Source organism: Schistocerca nitens, chromosome 5 (assembly GCF_023898315.1).
Source record: "Schistocerca nitens isolate TAMUIC-IGC-003100 chromosome 5, iqSchNite1.1, whole genome shotgun sequence".
NCBI lineage: Eukaryota > Metazoa > Arthropoda > Insecta > Orthoptera > Acrididae > Schistocerca > Schistocerca nitens.
In genome coordinates, this window is record NC_064618.1 from 572,116,025 (window position 1) to 572,134,891 (window position 18,867).

Below are 18,867 nucleotides of genomic sequence, written 5' to 3' on the forward strand. Positions count from 1 at the left end.
CGTTACAGGACACGTGTATCTGGACATGGTGGAAAATTGGCTCATGCCACAACTGGAGACCGACAGCGCCGACTTCATCTTTCAACAGGATGGTGCTCCACTGCACTTCCATCATGATGTTCGGCATTTCTTAAACAGGAGATTGGAAAACCGATGGATCGGTCGTGGTGGAGATCATGATCAGCAATTCATGTCATGGCCTCCACGCTCTCCCGACTTAACCCCATGCGATTTCTTTCTGTGGGGTTATGTGAAAGATTCAGTGTTTAAACCTCCTCTACCAAGAAACGTGCCAGAACTGTGAGCTCGCATCAACGATGCTTTCGAACTCATTGATAGGGACATGCTGCGCCGAGTGTGGGAGGAACATGATTATCGGCTTGATGTCTGCCGAATCGCTAAAGGGGCACATATCGAACATTTGTGAATGCCTAAAATAACTTTTTGAGCTTTGTATGTGTGCAAAGCATTGTGAAAATATCTCAAATAATAAAAGTTATTGTAGAGCTGTGAAATCGCTTCAATCATTTGTAATAACCCTGTACTGTTTCATTTGATGCTATTCTCCAATGTCCATTTATTTTATACTGTTTATTTATACATGTCCTAATTATTATTCTTTCTATTTTTAGTATTCTGTCAATTTCTGCTGTATTAGTTGTTTTGAAGATATTTTCAGCTGCATACGTTATTTCTGGTTGTGTAACTGTTTTATAGTGTTTTAATTATGCATCTATAGATAGGCTTTTTTGTTGTATGTAGTTTTGGTAATGTAACTTGCATAGTTCAGTTTCTTATTCTATTCTGCCATGATGGCTTCTCATTTAGATGTATGTTATTATTTCGCCTAAATATTTAAATTTATCGACAATTGTAATTTCCTATTCTCCTACTGTAATTTTGTTTGCAAGTGGTGGATTAGTTAGCATAATCTCCGTTTTTTCAATTGATACTCTAAGGCCTACTTTCTCTATTTCTTGTAGTGATTTCACTTGTTGCCTGGCTTCTTGAACGGTGTTGGCTAGGAGAGCAAGATCATCAGCGAATCCCAAGCAGTTTAAGCTAATATCTTTTTACACTTTCAATTCTTATCATCTTTGGATTGTCCTTGTACCATTCTCTCATTATGTATTCCAGTGCACAGTTGAACAGTATGGTGATAGGCAGTCACCTTGCCTTAAGCCTGTTTTTATGAGGAATGGTTCTGAAATTTCTCCTCTAAACTTCACTTTTGATTTGGTGTTGGTTAGAGTGAGTTGTATTATTTTAATTAGTTTTGGATGGAGTCCTAGATTTCTTAAAATTTTTAATACTGAAGGTCTGTGGAGACAGTCGTATGCCTTCTTAAAATCTACAAATGTTATTGCTAGAGGTATGTTCCGTTTCCTGTAGTATGCCATAATCAATTATCTGCTCTGCACAGCTTCTCCATGGTCTGAAACCCCCCTGATATTCACCTAACTCCTGTTCTAATTCCTCCGTGATTCTTTCATATAGGATCTTGGATAGAATTTTGTATGTGCAATTTAGGAGAGAGATTCCTCTGTGGTTGTCTGGGTTGCTCTTATGTCCCTTTTTGTGTAGTGGGTGGATGATAGCTGTGGTCCAGTGTTTGGGGAATCGTTCTGTTACTCAAATTTTTGTTAGAGCCATGAGTAAGAAGGTCTTGACTGTGTCACTTGCATATTTCCACATTTCAACAAAAACCTGATCTTCTCCACATGCCTTATAATTTTTTTGTTCTTTAAAAATTTTTTCTACTTCTTGGAAAGTTTGTCAGGTTTGGTTTTTATTGGGGTATTTATGTTGAATTGTAAGAGTTCTTTGGTTTCCTCGCAATTCAGAAGTTTAAATGCTTTTGCCATGATTTCTGCATTTTACTTGTTACTGTGTGTCATTTTTCCATCTTCATCTTTCAGTATTAGTGTAGGGGCCTCATATTGTTGTTGTTTCCCAAAGATTTTATAGTACTTCCTGGAGTTGGTTTTATGATAATTACCTTCTATAGAGTTTATAATATCTTTATGGAATCCTCTCTTGATTCTTCTAATATTTTGTGTGAATTTTTTCTTTCATTTTTTAGGTTGATGGCATTATCTTCAGTTTTGTGTGTTTGAAACTTTAACCATGCTTGGTGTCTATCTTCATGGAATTTGTCACATTCTGATGTCCACCAGGCAGGTTTCCTTCGGGGGTTCAAGGGAGCTAGATTCTCTGCTTCTTTTTTAAGATTAGGTACTAGTTGTTCTAGATCATCTGTTAATTTGATGGTTTGTGTTATTTGTTGGTATTTATTATTTTTAATTAGCTGATGTGGATCAAACCTCCTTTTTATTTTATTAGTTTTTCCGGTCCTCTTCTTTAACGGAGTGAATTTGATTTTAATTTTAACTGTGTAATGGTCTGAGGCTGTGTCTACTCCTCTCAGTACTTTAACATTGTGGATCTCCTTATGGAAAATTTTTGTCCATACAGACATGGTCTAGCTGCCACTCTACCTTCCTCCAGTCTGGATGTTTCCATGTTTTAAGTTTACTTGGCTTCCTCTTAAAGTATGTTGATTTAGATATTAGGTTGTGTTCTCTGCAGAGTTCTACAAGTCTTTGAACGTTTTTGTTCGTAAATTTATGTGGACTCCATTTTCCAGTTACATCTTTATATTTCCTTTCTTTTCCCAACTGAGCATTGAAATCTCCCAATAAGATTTTTACATTGTTTTTATTTACTCTGTTCAGTTTGTTCTAGAAGGTCCCAAAATTTGTCTACCTCTTCCTTTTCGTTAGACAATTTTTTTCATTTGTTGGGGCATGAGCATTTATTATTGCATAGGTTTTATTCATTGTTTTAAAGCTTAGAGTCGCTATTCTTGGTGATACTGCTTGGAAATCCGTTACTGAATCTATTATTTTTATGTTTACTAAAAACCCTGTTCCGAACTGGGGACATTGTTTCATTGCCCTCGTTCCTGGTTTCCCATTATAAATTCTGTATCCCTGTGATTCGAATGGGTCCTCTGTGGTGTTTCTCATTTCTTGGATCCCTGTAATTAAAATTTTTTGTTTATTTAGTTCATCTGTGAGCTCCTAGAGTTTTCCGGTCTGAAGTAGTGAGTTTATGTTGTGTGTTGCTGTATAATTTATTTGCTCATGTTTAATCTTCTTTTTGTGTTCTAGTGTGCATTTTGATGGTTGCAAACGCTCCGATTCGTTGCTGTCTTCTAGTTGACTAGCCACCGAATCCGATGTAGCCTTTTCCTGCCTTTTTGAGCAGGACGGTGGAATTTTTTTCCTAAAAGACCTTTCCATTTTTGACTTTCAAAGGTTGTCAACCTTAGCTGGAGCAAGCTCCGATTTACAACTACGGTTGTTAACCGCAGAGGGTGTGTTTGGTCCGCGAGAGCTATTTTATTTCACTCAAGTCCGCCAGTAAACCGGTGAGGACTTCCCTATCCGCCACCTGGGATGCGCCACGTAGGAGTATCACCTCTCCTCCTATTATGACAGCATAGTAGGTTCGTGGCTGCAGCCAAGATATTTTCATAAAAACAATGAAAACGCTTCCGTCATTATACAAGACACGTTTGCGATGGAAGGTTCACTGGCGTCAGTCATACTGAAAGTATTGGTGGAGCATTCGGGAGGACGACGGTTCAATCCCGCGTCCGATCATCGTGATTTAGGTTTTCCGTGATTTCCCTAAATCGCTCCAGGCAAATGTCGGGATGATTCCTTTGAAAGGGCATGGCCGACTTCCTTCCCCGTCCTTCCTTAATTCGATGAGACCGATGACCTCGCTGTTTGGTCTCTTCCCCCAAACAAATGGTTCAAATGGCTCTGAGCACTATGGGACTCAACTTCTGAGGTCATTAGTCCCCTAGAACTTAGAACTAGTTAAACCTAACTAACCTATGAACATCACACGTCCATGCCCGAGGCAGGATTCGAACCTGCGACCGTAGCGGTCTCGCGGTTCCAGACTGCAGCGCCTAGAACCGCACTGCCACTTCGGTCCCCCAAACAACCCAAGTATTGGTGGAAGTTACTCAGCAGGTGTGAACGTCTTCATATGTCGTCTAAGGTTGCAACACGCTTGTGAAACGTAGCTGTTAACATCTTCCTTTAATCTAAATTTGTAAAGTTTTCAATTACAGAGATACTGGACTAGTTGTTACTAATGTATGCTGATACACCTCCTAGTATTTCGTGAAATGTTATGACTGGCTCCCTCTTAACAAGTCAGTTTTATTTTTTCTCAGGTATCGTATCTAACTTCATTCTGTATCTTCTGAGAAAGTGATACAGGATTGTCACAAACTATAAAACTTTAATGTTGGATAAAATGTAGCAAATTCCGTTTTTAGTTGCATTTGGTCCTTGCCGAGCCTACTTTATATTTTTACTGGAAGAATGTGTTCAGGACAAACACTTTGTTGTTCTCGGCTAATCCTATTAATGTAAGCTCCGTCATGTCTGGTAGCGTTTTCCGAAGTTGCACACTTAAGCATCGTTCTCTATTTTTTGTCCTATTTTCGTACAAAGATTCCCTATAATCATCTCGAGGAGATCTACCAGCTCTTCACAATGTCCTCATGGACTTCAAACAACACAGACCGTAATACGAGCACAAGGGTCAACAGCCCGCTCCCTGATGCGTAAAAGTGTCCTTACCTTCAATGGAAATGCAACACTGACTTCATACATCACTACAGGTAGGAGTCTAATGGACTTAAATCCGTGGAACGCACTGGTCAGACCAGCTTCCCCCCTGCGGGTCCAGGGTAAGAATAGGCCCGAGGTATTCCTGCCTGTCGTAAGAGGCGACTAAAAGGAGTCCCTCCCCCTCAAGGGGGTAGTTAGCGCCTGCGTCCGGAGATGGACGGTTCCACGACCTCTATTTGCGGTCATTTTGCTTTTTCACTTCTCGTTTCTTCCTTTCTTTGGTTGGTTCCTTTCTTTGCTCTTCTCCACCTCACTGTCTTCCTTACTCTTTCCCCTGCATAATCTCCTTGCCTTCTCATTGCCTTCTTCTCCTTGCCTTCTTCTCCTTGCCTTCTCATTGCCTTCTTCTCCTTGCCTTCTTCTCCTTGCCTTCTCATTGCCTTCTTCTCCTTGCCTTCTCATTGCCTTCTTCTCCTTGCCTTCTCCTTGCCTTCTCCTTGCCTTCTCATTGCCTTCTTCTCCTTGCCTTCTCTGGTCTCCGCCTCGGCGTTTGAGACACTGTCCTCTCTCTCTCTTTTTTCCTCTTCTTCCTTCCTCCCTGTGCGCGCCTGAAGGCCGACCCACGCGTTCGCACGCATAGCCGGTGACGGGGTAACGCGTAATTCCCCGCCCTGGGTAGACATGTAAGGCACGCGCATACCCCCTGGTAAAGGCCAGGCCCGGGGAGGGGTGATTGCCTGAGCTGATACCTTCTGACCATGCCGATTGGTCCCTCCGTCTGTTTCTCGGGAGGTGTGACCTGAGGTGTAAACATTCACCTAAGGCGGGAGTGCCCTCTGAGAGGGTCCCCACAAGGAAGGAGCGCGCCATCGGAGACGCTGGCAATCATGGGGGATTTCTCCGCAATGGATTTCACTCCATCTCTCTCGACTTGTGCCCAAAAACGGAAACGTGACCAGCTACCAGTGACAAAAGTACTACCGCCTGCCCCACAGTTCCTCGTCGTTTCTCGATCTGAGGACGGAAAGGATTTTTCCTCTGTCAACCCTTTCGTTATCCAGAAGGGCGTCGATGCCATAGCCGGATCTGTCAAATCCTGTACCAGGTTGCGTAACGGTACCTTATTACTCGAAACTGAGAGCGCCTTTCAGGCACAAAAACTGATTCGGGCCACACTCCTGTACACATTCCCTGTCCGGGTGTAGGCTCACCGAACTTTGAATTCGTCTCGTGGTGTGGTCTACACTAGATCCCTCGACGGTTTGACTGACGAGGAGATTCAATCTTTCCTCGCTGAGCAGGGCGTGACGGCTGTCCATAGGGTCATGAAAAAGGTCAACAATGACCTTGTACCGACCCGGACACTTTTTTTGACCTTCGATAGTGTTCAGCTGCCATCGCGCATCAAAGCGGGCTACGAGGTTATTTCTGTTCGCCCCTATGTCCCGACACCTACGCGCTGCTACCAGTGTCAGCGTTTCAATCACACTCGCCAATCTTGTTCCAATGCGGCTAAATGTGTCACTTGTGGCAGGGATGCCCATGAGGGTGACTGTCCACCTCCGTCTCCTCGTTGTGTGAACTGTCAGGGTGACCATGCTGCATCCTCCCGCGACTGTCCTGTCTATAAGGAAGAACGCTGTATCCAGGAAATTCGGGTCAAAGAGAAAGTGTCCACCTCGGCTGCTCGCAAGCTATTGGCTAGTAGGAAGCCCACGCTGCTCCCAGCGGGGAAATACAGTACTGTCCTCGCCTCTCCTCGGACTACCAGGGAGGTGGCAACCCAGACCTGCGATCTGACCTTCAGCACCACGGTCGTCCGTTCGGCCAGTGCTAAGATCGCGCGGTCGACGTCTCCTCTTCGTCCCATCACCCCACAGACACCAGCCCCTTCATCAGCTTCTGCTAAGACGAAGATCCAGAAGTCAGATGCACGGGCCTTCCAGAAGGAACCGTCCCGTGCAGACTTCCTACGTACCTCGACCTCCCAGCCTTCGTCCGGTACTTCCACCAAACGACCATCCAAGAAGGCTAATAGGAAGCACAGTTCTCCTTCTCCGCCACGGCGCATTTCTTCTCCTGCGCCACCCAGCGGTTGCCGCCCCAGGCCGTCATCCCTTTCGCCTGGCCGCACCGCTGGTAGCCGAACATCTGGCCGTTCACCGGCGGAGGAAGCTCCCCCTCCCGGCCATCTTCCCAAGATGGCCGATGAACCTATAGACCCAATGGACGATGACTGTCCGCCTACTGATAGCGGCGGCAGTGCTCGCTCGAAGCCAGGCCCTCAGCGGCCTTCGAGGTGACCCCTTCTTTCATCTTCCTTTTTTCTTACGATGGCACTTATTCACTGGAATATTCGCAGCATTCGCTCCAACCGAGAGGACTTGAAGTTGCTGCTTCGCTTGCACCGTCCGCTCGTCGTAGCCCTCCAGGAAACGAAGCTACGCCCATGCGATCAAATTGCCTTGGCACACTACACCTCTGTGCGTTTTGACCTACCCCCTGTGGTAGGTATCCCAGCTCATGGAGGGGTTATGTTGCTGGTCCGGGATGATATTTACTACGATCCCATCACGTTGCACACCGGCCTGCAGGCAGTTGCCATCCGCATTACTCTCCCCACTTTTACATTTTCCATTTGTACCGTTTACACTCCATCGTCGTCTGCCGTTACCAGGGCAGACATGATGCAACTTATTGCTCAGCTACCTGCACCATTTTTGTTAACTGGAGACTTCAATGCCCACCATCCCCTTTGGGGCTCTCCAGCATCCTGCCCGAGGGGCTCCCTGTTAGCAGACCTTTTCAACCAGCTCAATCTCGTCTGCCTCAATACTGGCGCTCCTACTTTTCTTTCGGATACATCTCACACCTATTCCCATTTAGATCTCTCTATATGTACTCCCCAACTTGCACGCCGGTTCGAGTGGTATGCTCTTTCTGATACATATTCGAGCGACCACTTCCCGTGTGTTATCCATCTCCTGCAGCATACCCCCTCTCCGTGCTCATCTAGTTGGAACATCTCCAAAGCAGACTGGGGGCTCTTCTCTTCAAGGGCGACCTTTCAGGATCAAACATTCCCAAGCTGCGATAGTCAGGTCGCACACCTCACGGAAGTCATTCTCTCTGCTGCTGAATATTCCATCCCTCACCCTACTTCTTCTCCACGTCGCGTACCGGTCCCCTGGTGGACCGCAGCATGTAGAGACGCTCTACGTGCTCGTCGACGTGCTTTACGCGCCTTTAAACGCCACCCTACAGTGGCGAATTGTCAATTATAAACGATTACGTGCACAGTGTCGTCGTATTATTAAAGAAAGCAAGAAAGCCAGCTGGGCTGCTTTCACAAGCACCTTCAACAGTGTTACTCCTTCTTCTGTTGTCTGGGGTAGCCTGCGCCGGCTATCTGGCACTAAGGTCCACTCACCAGTTTCTGGCTTGACGGTCGCGAATGACGTCCTTGTGGCCCCTGAGGCTGTCTCCAATGCCTTCGGCCGCTTTTTCGCAGAGGTTTCGAGCTCCGCTCATTACCACCCTGCCTTCCTCCCCCGCAAACAGGCAGAGGAGGCTAGTCCACCCAACTTCCGCTCCTCGAATCGTGAAAGTTATAATGCCCCATTCACCATGCGGGAACTCGAAACCGCACTTGGCCGATCACGGTCCTCCGCTCCAGGGCCTGATTCTATTCATATTCAGATGCTGGAGAACCTTTCTCCTGCGGGTAAAGGTTTTCTTCTTCGTACTTACAATCGCATCTGGATTGAGGGACATGTTCCCGCATGCTGGCGCGAGTCTATTGTTGTCCCGATTCCTAAGCCGGGGAAGGACAAGCACTTGCCCTCCAGTTATCGACCCATCTCGCTTACCAGCTGTGTCTGTAAAGTGATGGAGCGAATGGTTAACTCTCGATTGGTTTGGCTGCTCGAGTCTCGACGCCTACTTACCAATGTACAATGTGGATTTCGTAGGCGCTGGTCTGCAGTTGACGATCTGGTTACCTTGTCGACCTTCATTATGAATAACTTCTTGCGGAAGCGCCCGACCGCGGCTGTGTTCTTTGATTTGGAGAAGGCTTACGACACCTGTTGGAGGGCGGGCATTCTCCGCACCATGCATACATGGGGTCTTCGCGGTCGCCTCCCTCTTTTTATTCGTTCCTTTTTAATGGATCGACAGTTCAGGGTACGTGTGGGTTCTGTCCTGTCAGACACCTTTCGCCAGGAGAATGGGGTACCACAGGGCTCAGTTTTGAGCGTCGCTCTCTTCGCCATAGCGATCAATCCAATAATGGATTGCCTCCCAGCTGATGTATCAGGCTCCCTTTTCGTGGACGATTTTACCATCTATTGCAGCGCGCAGCGTACGTGTTTCCTGGAGCGCTGTCTTCAGCGTTCTCTTGACCGTCTTTACTCGTGGAGTGTCGCCAATGGCTTCCGTTTTTCTGCCGAGAAGACGGTCTGTATTAACTTCTGGCGCTACAAAGAATTTCTCCCACCGTCTTTACGACTTGGTCCCGTTGCTCTCCCATTCGTGGAGACAACGAAATTTTTAGGTCTTACATTTGACAGGAAACTTAGTTGGTCTCCACATGTGTCTTATTTGGCTGCCCGTTGTACCCGTTCTCTCAATGTCCTCCGTGTTCTCAGTGGTATGTCGTGGGGAGCGGATCGAACCGTCCTCCTTCGCCTATATCGGTCGATCGTCCGCTCCAAGCTGGATTATGGGAGCTTCGTATACTCCTCTGCACGGCCATCCATCTTACGCCGCCTCAACTCCATACAACATCGGGGTTTACGACTTGCGATCGGAGCGTTTTATACTAGTCCCGTCGAGAGTCTTCATGCTGACGCTGGTGAGTTGCCACTCACCTACCGGCGCGATATACTGCTTTGTCGGTATGCCTGTCGGCTACTGGCAATGCCTGACCACCCATCTTATCGTTCCTTTTTTGATGACTCTCTCGACAGTCAATACGGGTTGTATGTCTCCGCCCTGCTACCCCCTGGAGTTCGCTTTCGTCGCCTCCTTCAACACCTTCATTTTTCACTCCCTGCCACCTTTCGAGTGGGCGAGAGCCACACGCCACGTTGGCTCCAGGCTCAGGTTCGCGTCCACCTTGACCTCTGCTCACTCCCGAAGGAGGTTACCCCCGATTCAGTCTACCACTCCCGTTTTGTCGAACTTCGTTCGAAGTTCATTAATACGACCTTCATTTATACAGATGGCTCTAAGACCAATGACGGGGTCGGGTGTTCTTTTATTGTCGGGGCACAAAGTTTCCAATATCGGCTCCATGGCCATTGTTCGGTCTTCACAGCTGAGCTCTTTGCCCTCTACCAGGCTGTCCTTTACATCTGCCGCCACCGACATTCTGCATATGTCATCTGCTCCGATTCCCTGAGCGCTATCCAGAGCCTCGGTGATCCGTGCCCGGTTCACCCTTTCGTGCACCGGATCCAACGCTCTCTTCAGCAGCTGGTGGACGTCGGTTCTCCGGTTAGCTTTATGTGGATTCCTGGCCATGTCGGTATCCCTGGGAACGAAGCTGCAGATGCCGCGGCCAAGGCTGCGGTCCTCCAGCCTCGGACAGCTTCTTGTGGTGTGCCTTCGTCAGATTGTAGCAGGGTAATTTGTCGGCGCATTGTCTCGCTGTGGCATGCCGATTGGGCTGCACTTTCAGACAACAAGCTTCGGGCCTTGAAAGCTCTACCCGTGGCTTGGACGTCCTCCTCACGCCCTTCTCGGCGGGAGGAGGTAGTTTTGGCCCGGTTGCGAATTGGCCACTGCCGGTTCAGCCATCGCCATCTGCTGACGGCTGCGCCGGCGCCGTTCTGCCCATGTGGACAATTGCTGACGGTCCGCCACATTTTAACGTCGTGTCCGAATTTTAACACCCTACGTCTCGATATTGGCCTGCCATGTACTGTAGAAGCCATTTTAGCGGATGACCCACGAGCAGCTGCTCGCGTTCTTCATTTTATCAATTTGACAACCCTCTCAAAGGACATTTGATTATGCTGTTTTCTTTTTTAATCCTATGCCTGTCAGTATGTCTTTCATCGTGTTCTCCGTTTTGTTGCTGTTTTAAACTTGTGACTCGCGGTGCATTCCTAAAGTAGTCTGGGCGCTAATGACCGTTGACGTTGTGCGCCCTAAAACCACAAAAAAAAAAAAAAAAAAAGACCAGCTTCCTCGGTTACTTGGTTAAAATGAAAAGTTTCAACTTTCCTGTAAGGGTAATGAGGGAGAAAGACGTTAGTAAACGTAATGTAAAAAAGTAATTACGTTTACAATTCTTTCTAAATTTGACTGGTGCAAGCACAGCAGATGACGATTTGACTGCTAACTGTATGCTGTTAAAATTCACACAATGTTGTTGTTGTTATTGTTGTTGTGGTCTTCAGTCCTGAGGCTGGTTTGATGCAGCTCTCCATGCTACTCTATCCTGTGCAAGCTGCTTCATCTCCCAGTACCTACTGCAGCCTACATCGTTCTGAATCTGCTTAGTGTATTCATCTCTTGGTCTGCCTCTACGATTTTTACCCTCCACGCTGCCCTCCAATACTAAATTGATGATCCCTCGATGTCTCAGAACATGTCCTACCAACCGAACCCTTCTTCTAGTCAAGTTGTGCCACAAACACCTCTTCTCCCCAATAGTGAGTTAAAATTTACTCAAACGACAATTTTAAAACCTTAAATGAAAGACGAAGGCGGCGGCATAACAGCAGTCAGTGAAGACCAAAACAGATACGATATGGGACGTAATTCGTGCAGAGGCAATTTTTGTGCAGTGGTAGTAGTGGTGTCATGAGCAACGTACTAGAGATTTTGCCCGGTTGGGTGTTAGTTTAGGGGCGGGGGTGGAGTGTGAGGTGTTTGAAAGTAACTTTCGTTTTTCTTCAGCAGCTCGCAAAACCGCGGTATCCAGGAAAGACGCGTCCCCACACTGCAACGGAGAAAGGGTAAAGAGAAGAGGTAAGGAAAAGAGAAGGAGAAAGGAAGGATTACGACATACAAGCAGAGAAGGCGAAGGATGCATTACATTTACGAGCATCCGTCTCCGGACGTAGGCACGAACCATACTCCCAGAGGGGGAGAAAGGGAAGGAAAGAGCCAGAGGTGAGGGGAGGGGGGGCGAAGATAGGGGGATAGGGAAGGATGTGGAAAAGGTAGGTATGCAGCCCGGAAAGGAAGGAGGGCCTCCTTCCTTTCCGGGCTGCATACCTTCCTTTTCCACATCCTTCCCTATCCCCCATCTTCGCCCCCCCACCCTCACCTCTGGCTCTTTCCTTCCCTTTCTCCCCCTCTGGGAGTATGGTTTGTGCCTACGTCCGGAGACGGATGCTCGTAAATGTAAACATCCTTCGCCTTCTCTGCTTGTATGTCGTCATCCTTCCTTTCTCCTTCTCTTTTCCTTACCTCTTCTCTTTACCCTTTCTCCGTTGCAGCGTTTGAGACCTCACTTCTTTCCTTTCCCTTTCTTTCTTTTTCCCTTTCTCTTTCTTCCTCCCTGTGCGTGTCTGAAGGCCGACCCACGCATTTTCGTGCGTAGCCGGTGACGGGGTAACGCGTAATTCCCCGCCCCGGGTAGACAGGTAGGACACGTACGTACCCCCTGGTAACGGCCAGGCCCAGGGAGGGGTGATTCCAGAGCCGATACCTTCCGAAAGTGCCGATTGGTCCCTCCGTCAGTTTGTCAGGAGGTGTGACCTGAGGTGTGAACAATCACCTAAGGCGGGAGTGCCCTCAGAGAGGGCCCCCACAAGGGAGGAGCGCGCCATCGGAGACGCCGGTAATCATGGGGGATTCTTCCGCAATGGTTTCCTCCTCTTCCACTACATCTGCTCACAAGTGTACGTTCACTGAGTCTCAGCCACAGACAGTTCTTCCATCGTTGCCACAGTTCCTTGTTGCTTCTCGGTCTGACGAAGGTCACGACTTCTCCACAGTCAACCCTTTCATTATTCAGAAAGGTGTCGATGCAATTGCAGGTCCTGTAAAGTCTTGTTCCGGAATGGCACCTTGTTGTTAGAAATAGTCGGTGCCCTCCAGGCACAAAAATTGCTGCATACTTCACTGCTCCACCCCTTCCCTGTCCGGGTTGAAGTGCACCGCACTTTAAATTCCTCACATGGAGTCATTTATACACGCTCCCTCGACGGATTGTCTGACGAGGAAATTCAGTCAGCACTACCTGTCTGACCAGGGCGTAACGGCTGTTCATAGAGTTATGAAAAGGGTTGACACGAACATCATTCCCACCCGCACTGTCTTCTTGACATTTGACAAAGTTCAACTCCCATCAACAATCAAAGCAGGCTACGAGATAATTTCCGTTCGCCCTCACGTCCCAAACCCTACGCATTGCTATCAGTGTCAGCGGTTCAATCACACCAGCTAGTCCTGTTCCAATCCGGCCAAATGTGTTACGTGTGGCAAGGATGCCCATGAGGGTGCTTGTCCACCTCCATCCCCTCGTTGCATCAACTGTATGGGTGACCACGCTGCTTCCTCTTGAGATTGCCCCATTTTTAAAGACGAAAAGCTCATTCAGGAAATCAGTCAAGGAAAAGGTGTCGACCTTCGCTGCTCGAAAATTATTCGCCAGTAGACAGCCCACCGTGCCTCAGACAGGAAAATACAGCACTGTCCTTGCTTCTCCTCGGCCAACAAAGGAGGCGGCCACGCAGACTTGCGACCTCACCTTTAGTACCACGGTCATCAGATCGGCCAGCGCAAAGATCGCCCATTCAACCTCCCCACTTTCGCCTGCTCACTCTATGGCTCACCCTTCATCGGGTTCTGCTAAATCTCAAGCCCAAAAGTCAGACACCAAGACTTCCAAAAAAGAGCATACTCGTGAAGATTTTTTACGTACCCCAACTTCACAACCATCGGTTCCTCCTTCATCTAAACATCATGTTTCCAAGAAGGCTAATAAGAAACCCAGTTCATCTCCTTCTCCGCCAAGGCGTGTCTCATCTACAGCACCACCTGGCGGAAATCGCCCTCGGCCGTCTTCTGTGTCGTCGAGGCGCACTGCTGGCGGTCGATCAACCGGCCGATCGCTGGTGGCAGGAGCTGCTCCTGTACAACCTATGGATCAGGATCTTCTGCCTTCGGCTGAATGCCATTCCATGCTGTCGGTCGCAAGCTCTGAGCAGTCGTTGAGTTGACGGCAACCTTGGTCACATTCTTCCGTTTTCTGTCCACCCTATGTCCATTAACCATTGGAATATCCGCAGCATTCGAGCCAGTCGGGATGAATTGTCGATCCTCTTACGATCATACTCGCCGGTCATCTTCTGTCTTCAGGAAACAAAGCTGTGTCCCCATGACCGCTTTCTTCTCCCCCATTTTCAGTCTGTCTGATTTGATCTCCTCTGTTGAAGGCACTCTAGCCAATGGAGGACTCATGATTCTTCTCCATGATACTCTCCATTATCACCAAATCCCCTTAAACACTTCCTTCCAAGCTGTCGCTGTCCGTCTTTCCCTTTCTGGATATACCTTTTCTCTTTATACTGTATACATTCCATCGTCCACACCAATGGCATGAGCTGATCTCCATCTTCTTGGTCAGCTTCCACCTCACTATTTGCTATTTGGGGGACTTCAATGCCCACCACCCGCTTTGGGGATCTTCACATCCTTGTCCACGTGGCTCACTATTGCTAGACGTCTTCCACCAAGCGGATCTAGTTTGCCTCAACACTGGGGTCCCTATATTTTTGTCTGCCTCCACGACAAATTTCTCTCATTTGGACCTTTCGGTCGATACTGTTCCGCTAGGTCGGCGCTTCGAATGGTTCGCCCTTGATGATACACACTCGAGTGACCACTTTCCATGTGTCCTTACACTGCAGCCTCCACTGCCGTATATGCGCCCGCGACGCTGGAAGTTTGCCCAAGCCGATTGGACACTTTCTTCGTCTCTAGCGACATTCGGTGACCGTCACTTTCCTAGCGTCGACGATGAGGTCACACATATTACCGACGTTATTCTTACAGCTGCGGAACGTTCAATACCACACACCTCCGAATTGCCCCGGCGCCCCCCCCCCCCCCCCCCCGTTCCTTGGTGGAACGAGGCATGCCGTGACGCAATACGTGAGCGGCGACGTGCTCTTCGTGTTTTCCGCCACCATCCTACTTTGGCCAACTGTATCCGCCGCTATAAGAAGTTCCGTGCGCGATGCCGTCGCGTCAACCGCGATAGCAAGAAGGCAAGCTGGGACTTCTTTACTAGTTCATTTAATACATTCACTCCCTCCTCGGAAGCTTGGAGTCTGATTCGACGGTTATCAGGCGCGCCTAGTTTCTCCCCAGTCTCAGGGCTCACTGTCGCGCATGATACATTAGTGGACCCCACCGCAATTTCTAACTCATTGGGTCAACACTTTGCTGGGATTTCGAGCTCTTCAAATTACCCGCCAGCGTTTCTCCCGAAGAAACGTGCAGCTGAAGTGCAACCTCTTGCTTTCTTCTCTCAAAATCACGAAAGCTGTAATACTGTTTTCTCCATGCGGGAACTCCAACATGCACTCTCTTCTTCTCGCTCCTCTGCCCCAGGACCGGATGGTATCCACGTCCAAATGTTGCTGCATTTATCAACCCATAGTCTGCGTTACCTCCTTCGCCTTTATAATCGAATTTGGACCGACAGTACTTTTCCCAGACGATGGTGGGAAGCTATCGTCGTTCCTGTTCCGAAACCTGGAAAGGACAAACATCTCCCCTCTAGCTATCGCCCCATTTCTCTCACGAGTAGTGTGTGTAAGGTTTTTGAGCGTATGGTGAATTGCCATTTAGCTTGGTGGCTGGAGTCCCGCAGTCTTTTAACACCTGCCCAATGCGGATTCCGAAAGCATCGTTCTGCAGTTGACCATCTTGTTGCTCTCTCCACTTATATCATGAACAATTTTCTCCGGAAACGCCAAACAGTAGCGATATTTTTTGATCTCGAGAGAGCATACGATACCTGTTGGAGGACAGGCATCCTCCGCACACTGTTCTCTTGGGGCTTTCGAGGTCGGCTGCCCCTTTTTCTTCGCGAATTTATGGCGGAGCGCACATTTAGAGTGCGGGTGAACATTACTCTCTCCCGTACTTTCTCCCAAGAAAACGGGGTACCTCAGGGCTCCGTGCTGAGTGTTGTACTGTTTGCCATTGCCATAAATCCAATTATGGATTGTCTCCTTCCTGATGTCTCGGGTTCCCTCTTTGTGGACGATTTTGCGATCTACTACAGCTCTCAACGGACCAGCCTACTTGAACGACGTCTTCAGGGATGTCTCGATCGCCTCCACTCTTGGAGCATCGAAACCGGCTTCCGTTTTTCTCCCAGTAAGACAGTCTGTGTTAATTTTTGGCGTCGTACGGAGTTTCTTCCACCTTTCTTACATCTAGGACCTGTGGAAAGCCTTTATGCTGAGACTGCTGAACCTCCGCTGTCCAGTCGGCGAGCAGTCCTTCTGAGTCTTCCATGCCTGCTAATCCAGCGCATGACATTTTTTTCGACGCCCCCTTTGATGTAGGGTATGCAGGCCGCCCCTCCTCCCTACCACCACCGGGAGTCCGCTTCCGTCAACTGCTCCATTGTCTTTCCTTCCGGTTTCCTAAAACCTTCTTGACAACTTGGGGTACAGCACCGCCTTGGCTCCGTCCCCTGATCTGCGTGCTCCGTGACCTTTGTCAATTTCCCAAGGATGGTACCCCTTCACTTGTTTATCGTCGGGCATTTTCTGCTCTATGTGCATAAATGAAGGAAGCCACATTTATTTACACTGATGGCTCGAAAACATCGTTAGGTGTAGGGAGTGCCTATATTGTTGGCGACACCCCAAATCGATTTCGGCTTCCCGACCAGTGTTCGGTTTATACTGCGGAGCTTTACGCTGTTCCCCAGGCTGTCCACTACATCCGCCATCAGCGGATACAGTATGTTATCTGTTCAGATTCTCTCAGCTCTCTCCTCAGTCTCCAAGCTCTTTACCCTGTCCACCATCTGGTCCACCGGATTCAGGACTGTCTGCGCTTGCTCCACCTGGGGGGCGTCTCGGTGGCGTTCCTCTGGCACCCGGGACACGTTGGTATCTGTGGAAATGAGGCGGCCGATATAGCGGCCAAGGCTGCAGTCTCTCTTCTTCGGCCAGCTATTCAATCGATTCCCTTCGCCGATCTACGGAGCGTTTTATGTCGTCGTGTTGTTCTTTTATGGCATGCACATTGGTCGACATTGCGGGACGTGAAAGCTCTTCCTTGTGCTTGGACCTCTTCCTCCCGAACGCGTCGTCGGGAGGAGGTAATTTTAACTAGACTCCGGATAGGGCACTGTCTTTTTAGCCATCGACATCTTTTAAGCGGCGATCCTCCCCCACTCTGTCCCCACCGCTCTCAGCTGTGGACGGTAAGACACCTTTTAATTGAGTGCCCCTATTTTACTCCGTTACGCGCCCGTCTACAGCTGTCGCCTGATATATCGTCAATTTTAGCAGATGACACGCGCTCGGCCGATCGCGTTCTCGAGTTTATTAGTGCCAGTGAAATGACGTCAGTCATTTGAAGTTTTTTTTGGGGGGGACAACGAACCCCTTTCTGTAGTGGATTTTTAAGCCTTCCTTCTTTTAGTTTCTCCAATTTTTTGAGTTTCGTTCCCATTGTTGCTGTTTTCCATTTTCGGTTTTTACTGTTTCCTAAGTCACGGACCGGTCGCTAATGACCATAACAGTTTTGCGCCCTAAAACCAAAAAGAAAGACCACTCAATGATCTGCTTGAATAAAGTAGCAGTAGTATTGTCGGGATTTATCTACCGTCAATAACGGCTGGAGGGACTGAGAACACGCTGACCACACGTTCCACGATCATTGATCGCCCATCCTATTATCTTGTAAGCAACGGTCGGCCACTCGCAACTGGCCTGGGGCCTAATCCGTGGGTGTTCACTTACCTTAATAAGAGTTTGCACGAAGAGATATTAAAAATTTTGCGTGAGGCTCATGCGCTTTAGCTTAAGTATGGGACGTCAGTTGGAGGTACTTTTCCCGACTTGACAGACCACAAGTGCCCTGCCCGTCGTTCTTTACAGCCCTGTGGTACGTTCTAAACATTTACCGTTTACACCCTGTTAACTGCAGTAAGCTATGCATTGTTAAGGAAACAGAGGTATTGCGGAAGCGTTAAATGACAAAACAGTAATCTGGATAATTGACTAAACTGCGAAGTGTTAAGTCGCTGACATGTGCGGTGCAGTCTGTCATGATAGTAGCTTTAATTCTTCGAGTCTACCAGAACTTAAGATTTTTTCATTTTGTTAAGATACTTGACATTACGTTCGATATATCGAGAAATTAGAGTTGCTGAATTTCGAATTTGTGCAAGTGTGCTGCACTAAGAAATACATGAACTAGTTCTTTTTTAGAAAGAGTAAACCTCAATTGGACTGTGTGTAACTGTATTTGTCTTCTGTACTATCTAGATTTCGGCTTTTATGCCATTATGGAGTACAATGCTAAACGTTCTTAGACTATAAACACCTCCTATCTGTTAAGAGGGGTGGGACGTCAGTAGGCCCACTTAGAGCAGAAGAAGCACCACAGGACATTCTAATTTCCACTGTCTATACTTTTACAAATAAAATCATAAAACTTTGTCAGCATGACCAGGAAGGATTCAGAATTCACAATTATAGCAGTGGAAGTTAAACATAACAAAATAACTTTTTTACATGTGAAATTTAATCATTTTTTTCACTTTCTATTTGCTGCATTTGTTGCTATAGGTACAATTTTCTTAGTAAGTAAGAGAGATTCTTAGATGGGTTTTGCACAACATACAAACCATACTTACAGGTGTATGAAACTCTAGAATTTAATTTATGAAAAAATGAATGAGCTGTTACATTTTAAACTTAATGTTTACAAAAACTGAAGTTTCACAGTTCTCAATTTTTACCACAGTTTTTAATAGATTTGGAAAATTCTAGAGTTGCATACACCCTGTAATTATGGTTTGTGTGCTTCGCAAAGTTCATCGAAGAATCTGTACTTACGAAGAAAAGTGTACCTATAGCAACAAATGCAGCAAATAGTCAGTGAAAAAATGATGAAATTTCACATGTGACACAAATTTTATGTTTTTGAACTTCCACTGCTATGATTGTGAATTCTTTCTGGTCATGCTGACAGTTTTATGAATTTACTT

The 18,867-nt window shown here is 47.5% G+C and overlaps 1 protein-coding gene across 1 annotated transcript in view; it reads left to right on the forward strand.

Moving 5' to 3' along the window:
• LOC126260263 (UDP-glucosyltransferase 2-like) overlaps positions 1-18,867 on the forward strand; it is a 159,259-nt gene that overhangs the window by 57,328 nt on the left and 83,064 nt on the right. The gene's annotated exons all lie outside the window — the stretch shown is intronic.